At 35.6% G+C, this 24,115-nt stretch overlaps 1 long non-coding RNA gene across 4 annotated transcripts in view; it reads right to left on the bottom strand.

Moving 5' to 3' along the window:
• The window catches only part of LOC129058943 (uncharacterized), a 110,625-nt gene that overhangs the window by 55,258 nt on the left and 31,252 nt on the right, over window positions 1-24,115 (bottom strand). For 3 of the 4 annotated variants that reach the window (XR_008524426.2, XR_008524429.2, XR_008524427.2), the window contains exon 2: window positions 15,813-15,870. This is a non-coding gene — a long non-coding RNA (uncharacterized LOC129058943). Of the gene's footprint in view, window positions 1-8,456; window positions 8,511-15,812; window positions 15,871-24,115 lie in introns of all 4 variants that reach the window. The other variant, XR_008524430.1, reaches the window with a different exon arrangement.

Genomic DNA, 24,115 nt, shown 5'->3' with positions numbered 1-24,115 from the left:
TGGATAAAGCCAAGGCCAAAATAATACTAGGTGCCCTGGGATTTAAAGTCCCATTTCCTAGGCCTCCAAATCCAAATAACCTGGTTGCTTCATTGTGCCAAGGTGAAAGTGTCCCACTTACCCACAAAAATTAAGAGTTTTGGGGTCACATACTCAACCTCACCAAAACACTATCACTTGTAATTTTTTTCTTCCACAAATTTATTTTCATGAACACCAACAAATACAATCACTTCAATCACCTCATTTTTATCTCTCTTATTTAAGTATTGAGGTCTTTGAGATGTCCCAATAAATATTAATTTTCTTCTATATCCAGGTTCTTAACAAATTGAGGAATAGCACAAAAAAATGGCATCTCAGGAACAAATATTATTTTTGACAATAACCAAGTTAAAGGACTTGATTTTACCTCTGTACTTAACCCATGCCTGCTGGGTAAGTTAGCCTAATTGTAGTTATTAAGTCAGTGCATTTGATTCCTATAGTAAACACTAAATAAACAGCCAGTTTTAATTAGAAAATTGATTGATGTGTATCAGAAAAAAATTCAAATTAGAACATCGAAATAGTAGAGTAAAAGGAGTTGGTTGGATGATCTCACTGCATTACTAATCAATCTTTGACAGCTTAATGGATCAATTTCCACATGAATCATATAAATATCAAGTTAACTGGAGAACTTGTTTAACCTGCAATGCTCTACTTACTTCCCTATTCACCCTATGAGTTTTAAGCTCCTTTAAGAAAAAGGAGCTACTTCTTTTCGTCTTTACCTCCAGCATTCAGACTAGAGAAATGGCACATTGGATATCAGTTAAGTTAATCATAATACAATAAGATAAATGCCACCACGAAGTTAGAGACAGGACACCTCTATGATCTTATAAAGTCATAGAAGAGTTTTCCAATATGGAAATGGTGGAAGAGCCTTCCCAAGTACAGTCACTGTCTTAGATAATAGTAAGAAGGAGAAAAAGAGTATGTTTCCACATTTGAAAATTATCGAGTAGTTAGCAGGCTTAAAGATCAGTTCATGAGGAACGCTATGAGATACAGCTAGAGCAAATTTATGAAGTGTCTGGTAACCATTCTCAGAAGTTTAAAGGCCTGCGTGTTCCTCAAGAAACTGCTATGCAAACAGCTATACAATTCCCAAAAGGAATTTCACTGCTGGACTTTTAAAATATGTAGCTCCATATATAATATTGCTGAAACTGGATTCTGCTCTGGTTTATAACTACAGATAAAGCCAAGGATCTACAAACCTTCCTTTGACCTTCAATCTGTTTGCCTGGAATCAACTTGTACTCCTCTTAGAAAATTTAGGTCTTTTTCTTTGGCTATCTTAGGGCAAAATAATAACAATGATGATGATGATTCTTATGATACCATCTAAGAGTTAGCTAGACAAACTCAGCAAGAGACCTGTGGAGTCAATGTCAGTGAAAACCTAGCAATGCTATTAACTATCTGAATTACTTCATCTCTGTGTTTCAATGCCCCGACCTGTAAAATAAGCTTATCATAGTACTTATTTGGTAGACTTGTGAAGAATATATGAGCAGTGGTTACTCGGATTGGAGACTGGCAGAGTAGATAAAACACTAGATAAATGGTACCTGCTGTTAATGACGGGGCATTTTCAAAGTATTCCTACTTACAATAAATTTATTTTTCTAATATTTACTCATATTTCCAATAAAATGGACTTTGTATAAATCAATAATTATGTCTTTAACTTTAGAATGTCCAGTCTCCAGGGTTTTGTTAAGGAATTTAAGTTGTGATTTTATACTGCATCTGCAAAAGTATGTGATAACAGAATCCTAGTTAGTGCAAAGTAGCAAAGGGAAAGTTGTTCATCTAGGGAAAAAAAAATAGAACTTTTCTATATTTTGAAGGAATTTACATTCAACATATATATTCAATCCATAGAAGTCTAAGTCAGACGCTGTGTGTTCAGAGCATGATAAAGCCGGTGCTTGTTTAACAATCTCTTTTGGCCTGCTATGTAGAAACCTCATAATATCAAATAGATATTATGTGTTAAGAAGAGGAGCAAAAACATCCTGTCAGAAAATAACAGTAAATTATATGAGCTTGACTAACAGCTGGTCTCCGCTGCTAAAATTTTGCAAAGTATGTATTTATGTCATATGACATTATAGATAATTTTTGTAAAAGAGTGATACGATCCTTACATTTTTTCCTTTGAATTACCATCTAAGTATAAAAGTATTTTATATAGAAATAATTGACATATAATTAATAGGGATTATTTATAAACAGGGATAAGCAAAGATATAAATATAGATAATATGTTGCTATTCTCGGAACATAAGCCTTTTATTTTATGTACTTTTAGAATCTCTCTTAAGGACATGAAAAATATACCCTTATGGCTAAACAAGCATTGTTAAGATTAATTTTTTAATTTATTAAAATTCAAGTATTAAGATTAATTATTTTTTTCAATTTCACTTATATTTTCAACATCACTGGTAGTATTCATTTGGTCTGATGAATATTTTTTGTAATACAGGTACATATTTGGAGATGAAAAATGTGTCTAAGTATCATGAATAATTTAAATTATGACTTGTATTATAATTTATATTGTTTGAACCTCTGTATTTGAAGGAGACCTAGAGGATTGCACGAGATTATTTCAATGATACTTCAATGTATTCTATGTAGATTAAGCATTGTAAACATATTACAATTATTATTGCTCTCTAGTTTGTGTTATAACATTTTTGTGCTAGTACCAACAGTTAGAATCAACATAATCTCCAAAGAGGATGGCATTTGGAACTGTTTATCTCATAAGCATATTTTGTATTTTAAGAATAGAAATTTATTGACTGACCTAGACATACGCAAAAAGAAAAAGGTATGAGCATTTTTATAAAATATCTACACAGATTTTATAAAATGCTAGAAGGTAAATGACAATTCTAGAAAGTACAAGCAAAAGGCATATGGTTTCAGAGGAAAAAAAATAAAAGTAGAAATGTGTTAAAATAATTGTGTATAATTCAGGATATAGTAACTAACTCTCCTTTGGCAGTCTTTTGAAAGTCTAGGTACACTGTGACTTTCTTATTCTTATTCATATTCTTATAGATATATTCCTCGGGGGAGCTCACAGACATTCTGCTTATTAACCTCATTAGTACCCTTTCATGTACGATTTGCTGACTAACATGATCTTATAGTGGAATAGCTGTCGTGAACAAGTGACTCTCCCTCTGCACTCACAGAAATATTTCTAGTAGAACCTCTGGTGAACACATGTAAGTTTCACGCAATTGCATGCCAAATGCCATCTGCTTTGACGTATAAAACTCTAGGAACACAGAGCAGCATTTAATTAGGAAATTCAACCTCTTTTTTGTCATAACCTTTTAAGATATTTTGTTCATCTGGCTTTATAAGAAAAATGAAGATCCTTAAAAAGAGAATGATTGTTTTTTACTATTTATGGACTTACAAATGAATTGTATCCAGCTTAATTTAAGATTTTAATATCCCTTTAAGAAAGAAATAATATAAACTAAAAATATAAACATTGTTGTAAAATTTAAAAACATTTTGTTATTGACTTGATTCTTACTATAATCATAAAGAAAAAGATGTTTGGTCTCTGCTCTAAAGACATCTATCCTATGATGCTTTTAAAGAGAATTTATAGAAAAAAAACACTTCAAAATAAATTAATGCTTTAATATGATCAATTTATTTGCTGGTAAAGCATATGATATTAAAGATATTATTATTTCATTCTTTTTACCATCTCTAATTCTTGCTAAAGTTAACATTACCTAAAATCTATAGGATATAATGGTACAAATAGGTAAGTCATGAAGGTCAAAACAAAAAGTAGCAAAGATGCTTGAACTGTTTATTAGGCAAAAGTCTAAAGTTGCTCCCAAGGTTTCCACCTCCTGGTGTAGTGGATGTGATAGACTATCATTTATTTGATTGGATTGCACTTCAGCCAAATTTGAATTAATCAAAAGGAAGATGGTTTTAGCAGATCTGACCTAGTCAGATATGCCTTTGTAAGGAAAGTTTGTAAAAGAAGTCAGACTTTAGTAGTGTGAAAGGGACTGTGGAAGGAGTGACGTGAGAAAGGGTTGTGTGTGGTGAGCCCATAAGGGCTGAGAGCAGCCCCTGTATGACAGCCAACTAGAGAACAGGGCCTCAGTTCTGCAGCAGCAAAAAGCTGAATTCTACGTCCAGCCACATACACTGGAAGATATGCTCTTAGCTCCAGAAAGAAAGGTAGGCCCAATGACACTTTGATTTCAGGATTTAAAATCCTGATTCAGAATTTCAAAATAACTCTACATGTAAAGAACCCATTTCAGTGTGGCTTGGACCTCTGACCTACAGAAATCATGAGATAATAGGCACTTTTTTCAGACTCATAAATTTGGGGTAATTTGTTATGCGTCAGTAGATATAGTATATGGGCAGCAGGAATAAGGGTGGGATGAAAGGAGAGGTATGGAGGTTCATTTTGGTTAAAATTCCAAAGCCATTTTATAAATTGTTTTCAGGAGGTAAGCATACCCAAAATGTAATTCATTGAACAGTTCTACATTTTAATCCCCTACTACTTACTCTTTTACCACAGAAAGGTATGGAAATTCTTTAAGATCTGTTAGAAAATATCTAAAATGTACCCATTTATTGCTCATTATTCTTTGAAGTGCTGTTGAATTCATAGAAATTATTAATAAATGTAATAATTGTGAGATGTCAATATACATTCAAGTAAAATCTGAATTTATTTGAAGATATTAATTAAAATTATTACTAGAGTTATAATAATGTATTTGAAAATTATTTTTTGACTAAAAATGAGGAAAGTATAAGATAGGGTAATATCTTATACTTAAGATAGGGTATAGTAAAGTATAAGGTAGGGTAATAAATGATCAGGACAGGAAAAGAAAGATTTCACCCTTAATATTTTATCTCTTTATAGACAGTCATATACATGTGCATGGGTATCCACACATATTCTCTCTCTTTCTCTTATTTGAATTGCTATCTTAGCAAATTTCATTGTTTTGACAGATTATAGTTGCTCAACAAATATTGCTTCACTTTTTTCATATGCCATATAGATTTGGAAAAGAATGCATGCTGCTTTAATCATTCTACCAACATATCTAATTATAACTTATCCCTACAGATAATTCTGACCAAATACAGTAGCATTGAATTCCCTTAAGACAGCAAGCTCTGTAATTTTGACCACAGCAGCAGCAGCTTGGCATGAAAAGGTGCCTGGTCTCTCTCCCTGTCTCGCTCTGGCCCAGTGATGGCAGTCGCAGTGGCAGCATCTGCAGCTCCGGGGCAGAAAGCAGGCCTCCAGGAACTGGGCTTTTAGAATAATGCCCAATAATTACTTTCTTTCATATTTTTCCTTTTCAATTCATCATAATATGAGCTTCTAAAAGCACCATTTTGTGTTCAGCTTTTTTCATTTTGTGTTATAACTTACATTGTTTTCAACAATTTCACTGCATATATGTTGTCTTTATTTTCTGTCTCATGACTGAAACTTCAGCATGGTTAATACTGCTAATTTATCTTAGCAGTAGCAATAAAATATAATGGCTTTATTAACTAATATACTTACTAGTATTCCAACAGAAGAGGACTCTACAGCCAAACTGCAGGGACCACATACACTTGGATGAAATTTAGTTATTTTTTTTTAACCTGTTGTGTCTCTGTGTTCTCATCCATATACTTGGGATGGACCTACTGCTTACTGAATTAGTTATTGCAAAGATGATATGAGTTAATATATTTTTAAAAACCTGAAATTATTCTAGACTGTCATAAGCATTAAGCATAAATTACAATTATTATTTTTGGTTGTATTTGTTATACTGATTCTCTATGTGACTTTAATTCTCCCTTAAAATAAAAGTAGGGTTATAATTTCATGTTTTATACAGTGATTAATAAATAAACCTAAAATGATTTTGTAGCTTTACTAAATGTTTTATACTTAATATTTTGCTATTTGTTCTTGACCCTGCTGATTAAACTATTTTCTTCAGATACTGTTACTGACTGTTTATAGCTAAGATATACTGTAATGGGGGAGTTGATTGGAAGGGGAAGGCACAAAGACATAGATATAAGAAAGGAGGCGGGAAAACATAATTCAGTCTAAGGGTGAAGTGAAATTTGACCAAAAGATACAATGGAATTTGAAGTTAGAAATACATTTTGGAAGGTAATTACATCAAAATTTGATTATGACCTTTCTATACAAATGTTAATATCATTCATATATTTTATCTGTATTATTACCTTACTTTTATTGAACCCCTAAATTTTTATGAATAAAAGTTCAGAAAAATCTAGCTTTAGCTTTTTGTTGAAATTATTTTTGTACTATGGGAAATTCTTTTTTTTTAAATATGGTTTTATTAAGAATAGGTAAAATGCCCCATGGCCCCATGATTGCTTGCCTCCACTGCTCCTGCTGAGGGGTCCCACCATCCCCATTGTCAGGGCCACAGTACAACTGTTCTGCCACAACCTGAGCATTTCAGTTGCAGCCTGGCATTATTCTAAAAGTCCAGTTCCTGGAGGCCTGCTTTCTGTCCTGGAGCTGCAGATGCTGCCACTGCGACTGCCATCACTGGGACAGAGAGAGACAGGGAGAGAGACCAGGCACCTTTTCATGCCAAGCTGCTGCTGCTGTGGGATGGAGGCACAAGAAGACCATGAACCACTCAGGTGCCTGTCTCTTTTGCTCCTGCTGAGAATTACCCACACTCCCTCATTGCAGGCCCACAGTTCAGTTGTTCTGCCCCCAACTGAGCATTCCGCTGGTGGCCTGGGAACCAGCCTGCTCCTCCCTATCATAGCCAGCACCTCAACCCTGAGGTACTGATGACAAGTCTTCTGGTCTGGTCCCAGTCCAGTCCCTCCAGGGATACTACATGCCAACCAGGTGGTCTTCGAGGCCCTAGATGGGGAAAAGGGAATTGCCAAGCCTTGGCCACCACTACTGGAACCTGATCACTCCTCCAAGAATCTAAGGTCAGGTTGATCCAGCCGACCAAAACCGCCACAGATGGCACTCACCCACACTCACTGAAAGACAGAGCTCCACAACTCTCTATGCGAAGCAGCAGCATTCCTGCACCAGAGAACAGGCAAGCCATAAACCTGCCTGTTTTAAACTGAAGTAAGAGGCTCTTTGCCATAACCATTTCCACAAAGAACCAAGGGACAAGTGTTATCTATGGCTCTCAGTTACATTGTGGCCTGCAAATAGACAACAGCGTCTTAATGAATTGGGAGTCACGAGCCCCAAGACAGGGATATGATAAGGAAATGAATGGTATTCCTGACTTCCTAGGATGTCAAGCTGGTGCAGCTCCCTCCCCCCGTTAGAACACCTCAGCACAATTAATGAGGAGCTCTTTCCACAACCTCCATGAAGACACTCATCATTGGAATATTCAAGGGTATACTTCGCAGTCCAGCTCTGCTCTGCATCTTTCCCTCCAACTTTTGGGCTGAACCAGGGACTCAGTGCACCAAGCATTCCACAGATCAGCCCATCACTGAAACAATAGACAGCACCTCCCAGTATACAAAGATCAAGAACACTTCCAACTGCTTCTACTGCAGCCAGTTCTTACCCAAAGTACAACTTAGTGGCCTGGAGTTTGAACTGCACAACCCAATACAAAGCTCCTAAGAGAAGTGCACAATGTTGGGGAAAAATATACACTTCCTAAGACCTCCACAATCCCAGTCCCACAGAAGGATGTGAGCCTGCTCATGTGCTCAGTACATTGCTACTATATTCAGCATTTTAGAAAGCCACCAAACAAAGGCTATCTATAATCAAAGAATTTATACAGAGCCTTGGCCCCTTGAAAGTACCTACAGCTGAAGCCAACCAACCATACAGAACATACATTTCGGTAACACCCTCAAGGGAGGGTAAAATGTTCTGTCCAAGCAAAAGTAAATTCAAAAATAAGAAGTGAAAAGTTCTCCAGATGAGAAAAAAACAGTATAAAATTTCTGAAAGTGGTAACAAACGGCATTATGAGACCCACCAAAGGATTACATCAGCTCTAATGCAATGGGTTACTATAAAAATGAAAATTCTAACATGGCAGAAAAATAATACATATATATAATATATATAATATATATAACATAATCTATATATAATATTATATTATAATGTATAATAAAAAATATATGTGGAAGGAATTACAAAATTCAACTGAAAGTTTTAACAATAGTATAGACAAAGCAGAAGAAAGAATTTCAGAGCTGGAAGAAGACGACAGGTTTTTTTAATTAATCCAGTATATTAGTCTGTTTTCACGCTGCTGATAAAGATATACCCCACTGAGACTGGGAAGAAAAAAAGGTTTAGTTGGACTTACAGTTCCACATGGCTGGAGAGGCCTCAGAATCATGGCAGGAGGCTAAAGGCACTTCTTACATGGTGGCAGTAAGAGAAAAATAAGGAAGAAGCAAAAGCAGAAACCCCTCATAAATCCATCAGATCTTGTGAGACTTATTCACTGTTGTGAGAATAGCACGGGAAAGACCTGCCCCCATGATTCGTGTACCTCCCCCTGGGTCCCACCACAACATGTGGAAATTCTGGGAGATACAATTCAAGTTAAGATTTGGTTTGGGGCACAGCCAAACCATGTCATTCTGCCCCTGGCCCCTCTAAATCTCATGCCCTCACATTTCCAAACCAATCATGCCTTCCCAACAGTCCCCCAAATTCTTAACTCATTTTAGCTTTAATTCAAAAGTCCACTGTCCAAAGTCTCAACTGAGACAAGACAAGTCCCTTCTACTTATAAGCCTGTAAAATCGAAAGCAAACTAGTTACTTCCTAGATATTATGGGAGTACAGGTAATGGGTAAATACTGCTGATCAAAATGGGAGAAATTGGCCAAAACAAAGGGGTTACAGGGCCCATGCAAGTCCGAAATCCAGTGGGAGAGTGTCACAAACCTACACATGTACTCCAAGGAATATATAAAAACAAATGTAAAGTAGATAAATACATTTTAAAAATAAAAGGATCATAGTCATTATATATAAATATATATATATTTTTTTCAAGAATATATGAGAAAATACACTTCATACTTGATGTCTTTGTTCATTCAGTCTGCTACACTAAATAACTTAGATTGGATAATTTTAAAAGAATAGAAATTTATTGCTTAAGTTCTGGAGGCTGGGAAGACTAAGATCAAGGTACCAGCTAATCTGGTCTCCTGGGGGCTCCCTGCTTTATATGTGGTATCCTCTATGTGTCCTTACCTAGAAGAAGGGGCAAGAGGCTAACAAGGTGCCTTAGACCTCTTTTATAGGGGCATTAATTCTATTCAGGAGTACAAAGCCCTCATAACCTAATCACTTCCTAAAGGCCACACCTCTGAATACTATCATACTGGGGGTTAAGATTCAGCCCATGAGTTTTAGGGAGACACATACCTTTAGATAGATCGTAACACTTAGCTTTCTCTTATATAATGTAATAAAAATAATTTTACAATCTGTAATATGATCAATTCTTTAAAAAATATATTTAATTATATTCTTTATATACATTGACACAATATTTTTCAGTGCATTCTTTAATAATCTGTTGTTGACTATGAAAAAGACATATTATTTAAAGATTCTCAAACTAGGATAATCAAGCAACAATTTTATATGTAGAAAATACTAGGAAAATACTTTAATTGCTATGCTAGTTAGCAAGCCAAGCAACAAATTGATGTAAATTCTAGCTAGACTAATTGGCCTAAGAATTTTAAATACATGCTGAATATTTTTTCCAGTGAAAATGTTTTGTTTTGCAGGTTATGACATATCAGAAATGCATTCAAATAAATTATAAATATTGTTATATACAGAAAATATAAATCAATCTTTAAACATTTGAAAAATTTTAGCTCAGAAAAGAAATAGTTCCTTTAGGATAGTAATAGCCTTCTAAGTGAGACATTATAGACTACTATATTTCTGAGCATCTCTGAAAGGTAAAACAATAATAAAGGATCTAGAAAAATGTGTAATATTCAACTGTCTCTTCCAAATATCTAAATTTTATTTTGATAAAACTGTTAAAACAATTAAAGCATCATTGCAGGATATCGAGCAAAATATTGATACCATTCCCCAAGTGCTTTTTTTAAAGTGTGACAAAGGGAAGATTGGGAAATTTAAAAAGAGGAGAGTATTCTGCCAGCAACATTCTAATCAGTGCATGCTGTGCTTCTATTGCTTTGTGGAAGAGTTTACCAGCTAGATATTTTGATTTTTTTTTTTTTTTTTTTTTCTTGAGACAGACTCTCGCTCTGTTGCCCAGGCTGGAGTGCAGTGGCACCATCTCGGCTCACTACAAGCTCCGCCTCCTGGGTTCATGCCATTCTCCTGCCTCAGCCTCCCGAGTAGCTGGGACTACAGGCACCCACCACCACGCCTGGCTAACTTTTTGTATTTTTGGTAGAGAGGGGTTTCACCGTGTTAGCCAGGATGGTCTCGATCTCCTGACCTCATGATTCGCCCGCCTCGGCCTCCCAAAGTGCTGGGATTACAGGCGTGAGCCACCAGCCCGGCCTAGATATTTTCATTTTAAAATTTAGATTCTGCATGTAAAGCATGCCATCACTATCTTTCAGTTCCTTCTTAATTTTCACTTACTTTATGCTCACCAGATAACCTTTATTTATGTCACAAGGAACACAGAAATCAATAGCCATGGATTTGAGAAATGACCAGAGTTATGAGTGTACGTTGAATTCAAAGCTCTGGCCAATGGTGTGACTGGATGTGAAGGAACTTTGAAGGAATTTGGTTAAAAAATTGATGACAAGGAGGTCTATGGAAAAGGTGTGTGTGTAGACCTCTATTCATGGACAAAAATACGTGAAGATATTTGCGTGCCATGAAAATGCTCACCAAAGAATGACTTCATTAGAGGAAGATTTTAAAAATCATATGAAAACCCCATTCTGTGGATACCAGTAAACCTCTTTGCCCAGTTGGCTCCTGGTAAAGCATGCATCCCTCAGGGTTGAGGATTACACATGAGTCAACAACATGAATTTCTACTCACCAAAAGCAACCTGGCTATAGTAACTGCTAAGGACCCAATATGCCAGCAGCAGACACCCACACTGATTTATTTCCGTATATGGCACCATTCCCCAGGATGATCAGTCAGCTACAAGATGTCAGGTTGATTACACTGAAGCACTTCTATCATTGAAGGGGCAGCACTTTGTTCTTACTGGAATAGACACTTGTTCCGGATATGAACTTAACTTTCCCTGCATGTAAAACTACCGTCTGCCTTTTCCACATCATAGTATTCAACACAGCACTGCTTTGATGAAGAAACTTATTTCAGAGTAAGTGAAATGTCACAATGGCCCATGCTCATGGAATTTACTGATCTTATCAATTTTACTCTATCCTGAAGCAGTTGCCTTGAGAGAATGATGGAATGGCCTTTTGAAGACTTAGTTACAGGAACATCTAGGTAGCAATGCATTGCAGGTTTGAGGGAATGTCCTCCTGGAGGCTGTATATGCTTTAAATTAGCATGGTCTCAATCCACAGGTTCAGAAATCCAAGGGTGGAAATGGAAGTAACACCACACTCTATTACTCATAATGATCCATTAGCAAATATTTTGTTTCCTGTTTCTGTGACTGGATGCTCTGCTTGTCAATAGGTGTTATTCCAAAGGAAGGAACACTAGTACATATAACAATCATTCCACTGCACTGGAAATTAAGACGGCCACCCATCTACTTTGGGATCCTCATGCCTCTGAATAAATGAACAAAGAAGGGAGTTGTGCTGGCTAGGGTGACTAATCCTGACTACAAAGAAGAATTTCCACTACCATTCCACAATGGAGGTAAGGAAGTGTATGTCTGGAATGTAGGAGATCTCTTTAAGAGTCTCTTAGTAATATCACACCTTATGACTGAAGTTGAAGGAAAACTACAACAACCCAATACAGGTAGAATTACTAATGGTCCAGACACTTCAAAAATGAAAGTTTGGGTCACTCCCACAAGCAAAGTACCATGAATAGCTGAAATGCTTGCTGAAGGCAAAAAGAATCTGGAATAGGAAGTAGAATAAAACAATTTTAAATACCAGCTATAAGGACTGTGATAGTTGTAATAATTTATTATTTTGTTATAATTATACGTGTGTATATCTATATATATATATATCTATATCTATGTCATCTCTACCTCTGTGTGTGTGTGTGTGTGTGTGTATATATATATATAAAATAAAATATGTATATATATTTTCCTTCTGGTTTTCTGGTGGTAATCTGATTAATATGCTCACCCTTCTTCTGTCCCGTATATTTACGTCCCCTATTTTCATAAAAGTCATCTTAAGTTGCCTGTTAAATATGTGCCACCTATGTCTCTCTAAATATAATTTTACATGACTTCATAACTCTAAGAATCTCCTAGTTTCCACTCTGGTTTGAATGGTAAAACCTCTTAAAACAAATCTGGATTCTTGCTGTGTGTAGTGTGATCCATAGACCCAATATTATTATCCCAACTGGGAACATCTTAGAAATGTGCATTATTAAGTTCCACCCAGACCCATAGAATCAAAAATATTTATTTTGATAAATAAATATTTGACAAAATATTTAACAACATCCCGTGGTGATTCATAAGCTTATTAAAATTTGGAAGTACCAATCAGACTAGTGACTGAACTCTTTTCCTCAGTACCTAAATTCAATAAACACCAATCTTCTCTTTACCAAGGTTTTCCAAGTTCTCAATTAAGCTTCTAATTTAAAACACAATGCAAGTTTCCAGTCCATACCTTACATTGTGTAAATTATATTTTATTACCAAATTTATTTCCTGAGCCCTCTTTTAATGCGTGCGGAATCACTAACAATCCCATCTTCTCTAAAGCTTAAGATTTCCTCTATATGGGGGTTTCTTCAAATTATATTCTGATATCTACATGAAGATCAAAACAAAAATGAGGAAGAAGAAAACTAAGACATTTCTGTTTTCCAAAACCAAAGTATGTAACATATTTAAAAATGGAAAGAAAAGTATATATCAAATTCTGTTGAGAAGCTGCATAAAACAAGGGCCTAAAAACTGGCAATTGGGTGTTCTAATGTAGGTAATTAGTAATCCTGATAAGACAAATTTCAAAATAATTGTGAGTGCAAAATATTACAGCAAAAACTTCATGGAGGAGCTCATATAGACAGATCTTTAGTGGAGTTTTTCTCCAAAGAAGAACAGACAATGAGGTCACAGTCAGAGTAGGTAGTGGGAGGGACCTAGGAAGGATTGCTTAAAAACAGAAGGCATTAATAACCTTCCTTTACTCTTACTGAGATCACTAGATGATGCATGAAAGTGAGTGGATCATTGCTAAACCAAAGTCAATGATGAGGTAAAGACAGGTGTTAGCTATTGCACTAAGGAGCAATAAGAATTTGAGATGAGGAAACACAAAGATTTGTAGGTCCATATGAGGGTAGGTTGCTAGATAGTCCCATGGAAGTAATATGAAAGTTCTTTTCTATTCACTTCTATAATTTCAGTGATATAAGAAAGAAGACAATTATGTTAGAGAAAGAATGTATGTATGTGGCATATTGGGGAAAGGAAAGTTATTTAGTAACTACCTAGGAGAGGTTAATATATGCAGGGTACATACTAAAAAACATTTGGAAAAGAAAGTGCATTGTATGTTGCCATCATAAAGATCTATAATTTTACAGTAAAAGATAATTAAAATATTTTTTCTTGGTGGATTTAAAATAGACAGATAATGTAAAATAAGGCTTTTAAATATAAACTGATAACATTTTACGGTCACATATTTTTATTTATTTATTTATTTATTATTATTATTGTACTTTAGGTTTTATGGTACATGTGTGCAATGTGCAGGTAAGTTACATATATAGCATTGGGAGATATACCTAATGCTAGATGACGAGTTAGTGGGTGCAGTGCACCAGCATGGCACATGTATACATAAGGTCACATATTTTAATGTGAAATTTATTTTGCTATATCTTTGAAAAAATTTTTATTGAATTTTCAGTGCCTTATTTAAGAACGTTTAAAAGTAACCGTTCTTATGGGCAAAATGCCAAACAGCTTGCAATTTGTCGACTCATTCATGGCTAGCTGAAACATCAAATTCTAACTATCCCCAGTGGTAGAAGTTTAATCATTTGGATCACTGCTTGCTCTGAAAGCAAACTGAGCAGAAATTGAAATTATCATTCTCCTAAACCCAAGAAATATTCCCAGGGGGAATTAACCTATTTTAGATTTCCTGGGTAAAGTACACTAGACTTCATCAAAAACTCAGACCCTGCTATCAAAATGCAATGATGTCCAGTGTATTTCACAAGCTTCATATGCCCTACAACTGTTTATTCAAAAAGAGAAAGAAGGGCTGCTGTGATATCTGTACTCCCCCGCCCCAGAGGTTTACTTAGTCTTCTCAACAGGTAGAAGAATTTCACTCAGTATTTATTGAACATCTCCTGTGGGCACAATACCAGGAAACTGGTGATAGTAAATGAGCCAGATTATACTGTTAGCAAGCAGATGTTCAGGCTATACTGTTAGCAAGCAGATGTTCAGGCATTATTTGTCACCTGTGACCAGTGGGGTGCTTGACTTAGCTGATGTGTGAAATTTCAGCAAAGCAGCTGGGATCTTTTATATGAACGTGTGTGTGTGTGTGTGTGTGCGCGCATGCATGTGATTTTTCAGAGATGTTAGTAAAAATGTAATTTATTGAAGATTGGTTTCTTGGTGAATAAATTCAGAAAACTCAACCATAAATATCCAAGCTCTGTTTTCATCAATAGCAAAGAAGACATTTGAAGAATGGAAAGTGTTTATGTATTATTTTTGCTCACTCACCACTTCTTTCTGAAAATAAGTTATACTCAACACAAAGGTGAGCTAACAAAATAAAATGAGATTAAACCAGATTACCATTATGAATACCAAATGGACTTTTTCAACGTTTTTAATCCATGTGATGTTTTAGTAAGTTAGAGCAGTAGAAAGGATCCTAGAGCTGTTACCTGGCTAAGACCTGAATGTTCGTGTCTTTCAAAATTCATATATCAAAGCCGTAACACCCAATGTGATGGTCTTAGGAGGTGGGGGCTTTGGGGATGATCAGGCTTACATGAGGTTATGAAGGAGGAGGCCCATAATGGGATTAGTGTCCCTATAAGAAGAGGAAGAGACACCAGAGGTTTCTCTCTGCTATGTGAGAATACAAGAAGGCATCAATTTGCAAGGAAGAACTTTCACCAAAAACCCGATAATGCTGGTACTGTAATCCTAGACTTCCAGTCTCCAGAACTATAACTGAGAAATAAGTGTTGTATAAACCACAGAGTCTACGGAACTTTTTTATTGCAGCCCAAGTTGACTAAACCGCTCTCCAGAGATTGTCAAAATATATTCAGTTGTATAAAAAAAAACCTATAAATAAAATACATCAATAAAATAAATCAAGTGATTTTCCAGGAATATAGAATTCAAGTCAAAATACTGACTTCAAATAACAACGCTGACCTGAATCAGCATCCTTCTGACAGTAATTATGTATCTCCTGCTTTCATTTGTAATTTTAATTTTTAATTGTGAGATTCCTGTTTTTCTTTTAAGCAATGGCTTTCTCTTACTTTATCAGTCTCTCTTACCTCTTCACTGTTTCACTTTCTGTCCCTCCTTCTCTTTTTCCTTTTTCTTTCACTGCCCCTGAAAGAAAAAAGTATTAAAATTAAAAATTACTATATATACAATTGAGAGGATTATCGGATTCATACTTATTCAAAACCATACTTTTGATTCCCCCACACTCCAAATTTTCCCCATCAATCTCAGTAAATGGCAGCTTAATTCTTCGAATTACTTAAAACCAAAATTCTGAAATAACCTTACTAGTCTGATCACCCGTCTCATATTCTGTACCTAAATTATCAGTACATCTTCCTGGCTTTATTGTAAAAATATTTATTCCTCTTCCAACCACTTCCAACCAAGTACACCAACACTGTTTTTTTTCCAGGTATCACTCACCTAGTTGATTTCAATAACATGCAAACTATATTTTTTTGTTCTCATTCTCCATATTCGCCCAAGTAATCACTTTAAAATTAGAGGAAGATCAGGTTACACCTGCTCCAAAACCCTCAATGTCTTTCCATCTTTCAAAGTGGCCTTTGAGATACTACATGTTTTGTTTTCTTGTTGCCTCTCTGATCTGATCCCCTCCAAGTCTTTTGCTTGCTTAATCTATCTCAGCCATCCCTGACACCATACTGTTCTTTGCTTATGCCTAGCATGCTCTGGCATTCAGGGTGTATTAATTCCCTCAGCTTGAAATGCTCTTCTTTGAGGTTACTTCAAGGCTACTTCCATCCATCCCTTCATGTCTCTGCTCAAATGTCTTATTACTGAGACAGATCTTCATTAATTAGCTTATACAGAGTAGCACCTTCCCTTCCTACTTACACATTCTATCCTTCTCACTCTGGAATATTTTTTTCCATACTTCTTATCTGCATTTCACATAATAAATATTTACTTCTCTATTTATTTTCTATTTACTTAAGTGACAGTAAGCTCTTTGAGATAAGAGTCTTTATGTGTTTTGATTAATATTACATCCTGAACCTTCAAAAAGGGGACTTTTTTTAAGGGAGCTACTTACAACATTTAATTAAAAATATATGATCTTTAGGTCATGGTCTATGTACTTTATATTTTTCAGTATATTTTAACAGACAGAATAAAAATTAGATTATATGTGTAATTTTATCCATATCAAATCCATCTGTTGTGACAAATAAGTATTACATTTGACACCGTTTTAAAGTATTTAGTCTAACTTTGGTATTCTGTCTACTTAATAATGGAAAAATAACAGTAAATAAATATTTCTGCTTCACTGAGAGAATTTGGTTTGAAAAAAAAGTTTCTTAAGAGGTCCTGCATGCATCTCAATGTTTGCCAGTGAACTAAAGTAGAAAGAAAGGGTACTGGTTGCCTCAGTTCTTAAGTTGTTCATTTGGAATAGCATATGGATTAACTCAGCAGATGAGACAAAATGAATGCAAAGTCTATAATTAGAAATATGAAGAGAGACTCTTACTGTTTTATTTAATTCCTGTGAAATTTTGCTTCTAGAATATGGAGAAAAACATTCTCAATATCTTGGAAACATAATTGCACAAGGACCAGCAAATATCTACAATAACCACAGTTGTCTTTTGCAATTACATTACGCAAAAAAAAATAATTAGGAAATCTATTCATAGAGAATCTGAAAACCTAGATCAGTTCACGACGTCTGGGAACATTATTCTCTTAACCAAAGAGCACAAAGCAGCAATGAAGGGAAAAACCGTTAAACAGTCATAGAAGGAAAAGAAATGACAGTCAAAGGAAAAAGAAGGATCTGGAATAAAGTAAATTATAATATTTGAAAATTTAAATATATGACTCATACAAATATTAAATAAATGCATGTCTATGCTTATCAACATATTAATGAGGAACCTATAACATTTTTTAAAAGCTGTTCCAAGGAACGTACTGTATTTATAGACATATTAGTAAATAATATCGAAATAAGGTTGCTAGGGTGGATATAAAACTGTTGTTATTCAGGAAAGAATTATTTTACAGCTCTATGCTTATCTCTGGGGATATTGGGATGCCAGCTTCCTTTTTGGCCAAAATAAAGCCTAACTTAACCAACAAATGATTTGTGATGCACGATTTAAAGTCTGAAGCTCTGTTGGCAGCACCCAGGGTTTGTTTATGGATGCCTTTCACCTGGTGTAACAGGTTAGATATCCTGGCTTGGCTAAGTAACCAGAGAGGCATAAAATACATTGCCAGGAATGTCTGTCAGGAGCTCCCTGAAGCCAAAATTCATTACACAAACCTTAAAATTTTAATCAGATGACGATTCACATCTTTGTGCAAATAAGAATGACCTTGGAGAGCATAAACCTGGATGTCTCTTGGAGCTCCAAAAATTACCTAAACTCTCTTTCTTTTGTTGTCCTGTATTTTCTTGCCTCTATTAAAAGCCTTTCCTGAATATGTTCTGCAGCATCTTGAGAGCCCTTGCAATTATCCAAATCTTTGTAATAGTTGAAGTTATATAGGGCAGTTAAACAAAAACAAAAAAATAACCGCATAATAGCACCAAGAATATTTACATCCTTTATATCCTTTGATATTTTCTTTCTTTCTTTTTTTACAGGAGAGAAATTCTTTGCAACTCTACTAGATAAAAATGTATATATCTGTGATGGAGTTGAGATAAATAAATTACACATTCCATTTGCAGTTAAATATGTTTTAGTGCAAGCATATTTATTGTGGTTGAACTGTCCAGAGAGCTTGCTTAGACAGTGCTGAATAAAAAAGCTCTGAATCAACGCTTCCTGGGAAGTGCTGAATGTGCTTAAATGCCTGTTATGTTAATAAGTTTTTTAGGCATTGAAAATAATCCAGTAAGCAAGTTGGGCATTCTGGAAGTCTGCTGTACAGCTGAAGACAAATGGGGAAAAAAAAGAGGAATATTGGGGAAGCTTAAAGAGAAGTTAAGAAAAGTTTTTTTATGGTTTACTTGCATATGACATACATACACACTATACATATATATGGGAGTTTTGCATTTGTATATAGCTTAATAAAATGTCAAATGTATACATTTAAAAAGCAAGAAAATAATTCGATTATTAAGAAAAGATGTTGTAAATGTGAGATATCCTTTTGAAATATTCTGTTTTTAAAGATTTAAAGTTGATTTATATATAATATTGATGAAAAGTATTCTTCAACAATTTAGTTATTTCCTACAGTGAATGTGATCTAATCACATGGGATCATATATACATGTATGTGCTGTAAAGTTTTATTCTGATGGATTCTCAGATAATCTTATTTTATAGAATTTTAATAAATGCCATTGTTCTTTGAATGAAAATGGAAAATGTGAATTTTGATAAAGATTTTGAAGATATTAGGTTTTTTCACAAGACAGAGTTTCAATTAGACTTCTTCTCTTTATATAATTATACTTATCAGTGTTTACCTCAAAATGTGTTATACGATAAAATAAATATATTATTTTTTTTTTGTTACTTTTTTTTGAGACAGAGTCTCACTCTGTCACCCAGGCTGGAGTGCTGTGGCATGATTTCGGCTCGCTGCAACCTCCGCCCCCCAACAGGTTCAAGGGATTCTTCTGCCTTAGCCACCAAAGTAGCTGGGATTACAGGTGTATGCCACCATGCCCAGCTAATTTTTGTATTTTTAGTAGAAATGAGGTTTTACCATGTTGGCCAGGCTGGTTTCTAACTCCTGACCTCAAGTGATCCACCCGCCTCAGCCTCCTAAGGTATTGGCATACAGGCATGAGTCACTGCGCCCAGCCTCTTTTGCACTTTTTCTTTTTTTTCTTAGCCTTTATAATTATGGTTAGTTATTTCAGGAGCTGCCAGAATTTAACTCTCCATTCTGTTACTAATGGCATAGCGATCTAACAGCCCATAGTTATCTTTGTTCTATCAAGAACATGTTTAAAGTGTTTATATAAAAGTCTAGTCAGACATTTCTCTCAGAATTAAAGTTTGAGTTTTAAACCTTAATTTAAAGAGAAATAGTTTGTCTAGAAAATATATTCCATTTAAATTCTCTGGAGATTTTATTATGATAATCATGAACTGTGTCTTTTGTATATTCATCTCTAAAATTAAACTCTTTGTAATTAACAGAAAGTAATGTGCTGTGGCATTTTCTAACTGCAGAAACAATGAAGCCTTAAAAAAAGTACAAGTACCTCATTAAAGCTAAAATATAATGATCACCTGAATATTTTTCCAACAGACTAATTTTAATTTACAGCTATAACTTTACCAAATTTATTCAACGTTTTTGTTACATAAAGAAAAGTAAGCTTTCAGATGCTTATCACTGACAAGTTGAAAACCCAGCACAGGTCCTAATCCAATTATGGGAGATACTCTAGAGGTCAAAAGAAAATGTACGACTAGAAGACTTATAGTAAGAAGAAAAAAACAAAAACAAAACACGGAGAAACACGAGAGAAAGGAGAAGACATTTTGACTCCAGTAGGAAAGAAAATGACATCCAGAGATGAGAAGGGTTAGTCTCCAGATCTGAGGAAAAAATAAAGGTGGACATTTTTAACTTTTTAAAAATCTTAGTGACAGACATATTTGCTAAGCAAGCTGTTTCCCATTAGCCCCTTCAGGACAGAAAAAAATAATGCTACCACAGCCACAGTACAGATTACATCTGAGTGACCCAAAATGATGACTGAGACATGAAGTCAATAATCACAAGGAAAGGCAGATTGGCAGATCTGAGAGAGTCCCTTTCATTCTCCTCTCCTCAACATCTTAGTATTACATCACTAACAAAAAGGAAAAAAAAAAAAAAGCTTTCAGGAGGGAGAAGACTAAGAGAAAGCAGAAAGAAGGATCCTAAAAGTCACCCCCGATACTCCCCCAAGTACATTCTGTTAACAAAAAACAAAGAACAGAAAGTGATACTTCAATGTATAATACATTCATAGGCAAAGAACAATGTCATTCTGGTTCAGATATCGTAATATGAACCTAAAAGAATCAAACTCATAGAAGGACAGAGTGAATGTTGATTGCCAGAGGCAGAGAATGGGAAATGGGAAGATGTTGGCCAAAAGGTAGAAAGTTTCAGTTAAGCAGTATTAATAAGTTCTGGAGATCTACAGCATGTTGAATATAGTTAATACTGTATTGTACACTTAGTAATTGTTAAGAGAGTTGATCTTAAATAGGCTCACTGCCCAGACAAAAGATAGCTATGTGAGGTGACAGATACATTAACTAATTGATTATGACAATTATTTCACAATGAATACATATATCAAAATAGCACATTGTACACCTGAAATACATACATTTTTAATTTTTAAATTATACTTTAGTAACAATTGGTAAAAAGGGAAACTTGGATCTTTAAAAATGAAAGAACAACAACATAAATGGTGGACATGGTAAATAATGAATTCTAAAATTTTTCTTCTCTTAAGTAATTTAAAACGTATATGACTAAAGTTAAACGTTTAACATTATCTGCTGTTTTCAATATATGTAAACATTACTCATATAGAAACTCACAGAACTTTAGTGAAAGCAAAAGAAAGAGACAATTTGGTTACAGTATTTCTATACCTTACCTTAAGGGGTAAAATAACTAATTCTAAGTGGACTGTGAAAATTTGGATATGTATTTTGTAATTCTTAAAGCAATCACTAAAATAATACAAAGAAATAACAGCAAAAATTAATAGATAAAATACCAACATGTTCAAATAATAAATAAAGAGAAATGAGAAACCAAGAAACAGAAAAACAGGAGGCCAAAAATAGTAATAAAATGGTAGACCTGAATCTAATCATATCCATAATTACATTGATGTTAATATTTTAAACATTCCAGTAAGTGTCAGTGATTAACAGAGTAGATAAAAAAGAGTGATTCAGTTGTGCTACCTAAAGAGACCTACAACATAGTGTGAGTACACAGAGGTTGGCTGGCTTATAAATACCATTTCTAAGACAGAAGAATCAGAACTCCATCTTCAGGGTGTTTTAGCCACCTCACTGAAGCAGCATGGACTCTTACCCAAAATTAGGCCTGAGGGTCAAGACTTACAATGTCATACATATTAGAGGATATAAAAAGGTTTATCACTCATGTTTTGAGGCTTGCTGTGATATCATGGTAAGATGAGAAACCTGGTCCAAATATGGCTTGAAAGTGAGCATGTAAAGGAACCAGTTTGGAGTTTTGAATTCAGCTGGGGGAGAGGAATTAGGATGAATGTTCATGAATGTGAGAAGTTGTTTGTGTAGTTGGAATCTCCCACCAACACCAAAGGAGAGAAAGCCCAGACTTCCTTTTCAACTCACCTGTGTTCAGCAGAAGAGGGGGTAAGGCTTAAAAGGTATCAGCAGTCAAACATTACAAAATAGAGTTAGACTCTGTTACAACTGAAACCTGGTGTTTGTCTGATGATGGAAATGTGCCATTTTCATTTAATTAAATATGTTTTTGTTTAAGTATACCATTGTGTTAGTCTGTTTTCACACTGCTAATAAAGACATGCTTGACACTGGGTAATTTATATTGAAAAAAATAGTTTAATGGACTCACAGTTCCACATGGCAAGGGAGGCCTCACAATCATGGCAAAAGGTGAAACTCATGTCTTACATGATGGCAGGCAAGAGAGAGAGAGTCAAGAAAGGAGAAACCCTTTATAAAGCCCTGAGATCTCATGAAATTTATTCACTACCGTGAGAACAGTATGGAGGAAACCACCCCTATGATTCAGTTATCCCTCACTTGGTCCCTCTCGCAACACATGGGAATTATGGGAGCTACAATTCAAAATGAGATTTGGGTGGGGACATAACCAAACCACATAATTCTGCCCTGGCTCTCCCAAATTTTGTGTCCTCACATTTCAAAACCAATCACGCCTTCCCATCAGTCTCCCAGAGTCTTAACTCATTTCAGCATTGAACTGAAAAGTCCACGGTCCAAACTCTCATCTGAGACAAGACAAATCCCTCCCACCCATGAGTCTGTAAATCAAAAGCAAGTTTGTTACTTCCTAAACACAGTGGGAGTACAGGCGTTAGATAAATACACCCATTCCAAATGGGAGAAATTGACCAAAATAAGGGGCTAAAGGCCCCATGCAAGTCTGAAATCCAGAGGGGCAGTCAAATCTTAAGGCTCTAAAATGATTTCCTTTGGCTGCATGTCTCGCATCCAGCTCATGCTGATGCAAAAGGAGGGTTCCCATGGTTTGGGTAGCTTCATCCCTGTGGCTATTTAGCATACAGTCCCCCTCCTGGCTGCTTTCATGGGCTGGCATTGAGTGTCCGTGGCTTTTCCAGGTGCATGGTGCAAGCTGTCAGTGTATCTACTATTCTGGGGTCTGGAGGATAATGGCCCTCTTCTCACAGCTCCATTAGGATTGTTCCAGTGGAGACTCCATGTGGGGGATGTGATCCCACATTTCCCTTCTGCAGATACCTTGTACAGGCTCACCATGAGGGCTCTGCCCCAGCAGCAGACTTCCACCTTGACGTCCAGGCATTTCCATACATCCTCTGAAATCTAAGCAGAGGTTCCCAAACCTCAATTATTGACTTCTGTGCACCCACAGGCCCAACACCACATGGAGGCCTCAAAGGCTTTGGGCTTGCACCCACTGAAGCCACAGCCTGAGCTATATCTTGGTCCCTTTTAGTCACAGCTGGAGTGGCTAGGACATAAGGCACCAAGTTCCTAGGCTGCATACAGCAGGGAGGCCCTGGGCCATGCCCATGAAACAGCCTGAGCTATATCTTGGTCCCTTTTAGTCACAGCTGGAGCAGTTAGGACACAGGGCACCAAGTTCCTAGGCTGCGTACAGCAGGTATCCCCTAGGTCATGCCCATGAAACCACTGTTTTCTCCTAGACCTGTGCATCAGTGATGAGAGGGGCAGCCTCAAAGTTCTCTGACATGCCCTGGAGATATTTTCCACATTGTTTTGGAGATTAATATTTTGCTCCTCATTACTAATGCAAATTTCTGCAGCCACTTGAATTTCTCCTCAGAAAATGGGTTTTTCTTTTCTATTTCATCATCAGGCTGCAAATTTCCAAACTTTTATGCTCTGCTTCCCCTTTTAAACATAATTTCCAATTCCAAACCTTATATTTGTGAAGGAATAAAATGAATGCTTTTAACAGCACCCAAGTCAATTCTTGAATGATCTGAGCTTAGAAGTTTCTTCTGCCAGATGCCCTAATTAATCTCTCTCAAGTTCAAAGTTCCACAAATCTCTAGGGCAAAGGCAAAATGCTGCCAGTCTCTTTGCTAAAACATAACAAGAATCACCTTGCTTCAGTTCCGAAC

Source organism: Pongo abelii, chromosome 3 (genome assembly GCF_028885655.2).
Source record: "Pongo abelii isolate AG06213 chromosome 3, NHGRI_mPonAbe1-v2.0_pri, whole genome shotgun sequence".
Lineage (NCBI taxonomy): Eukaryota > Metazoa > Chordata > Mammalia > Primates > Hominidae > Pongo > Pongo abelii.
This window is presented reverse-complemented; position numbering and strand designations above follow the sequence as displayed.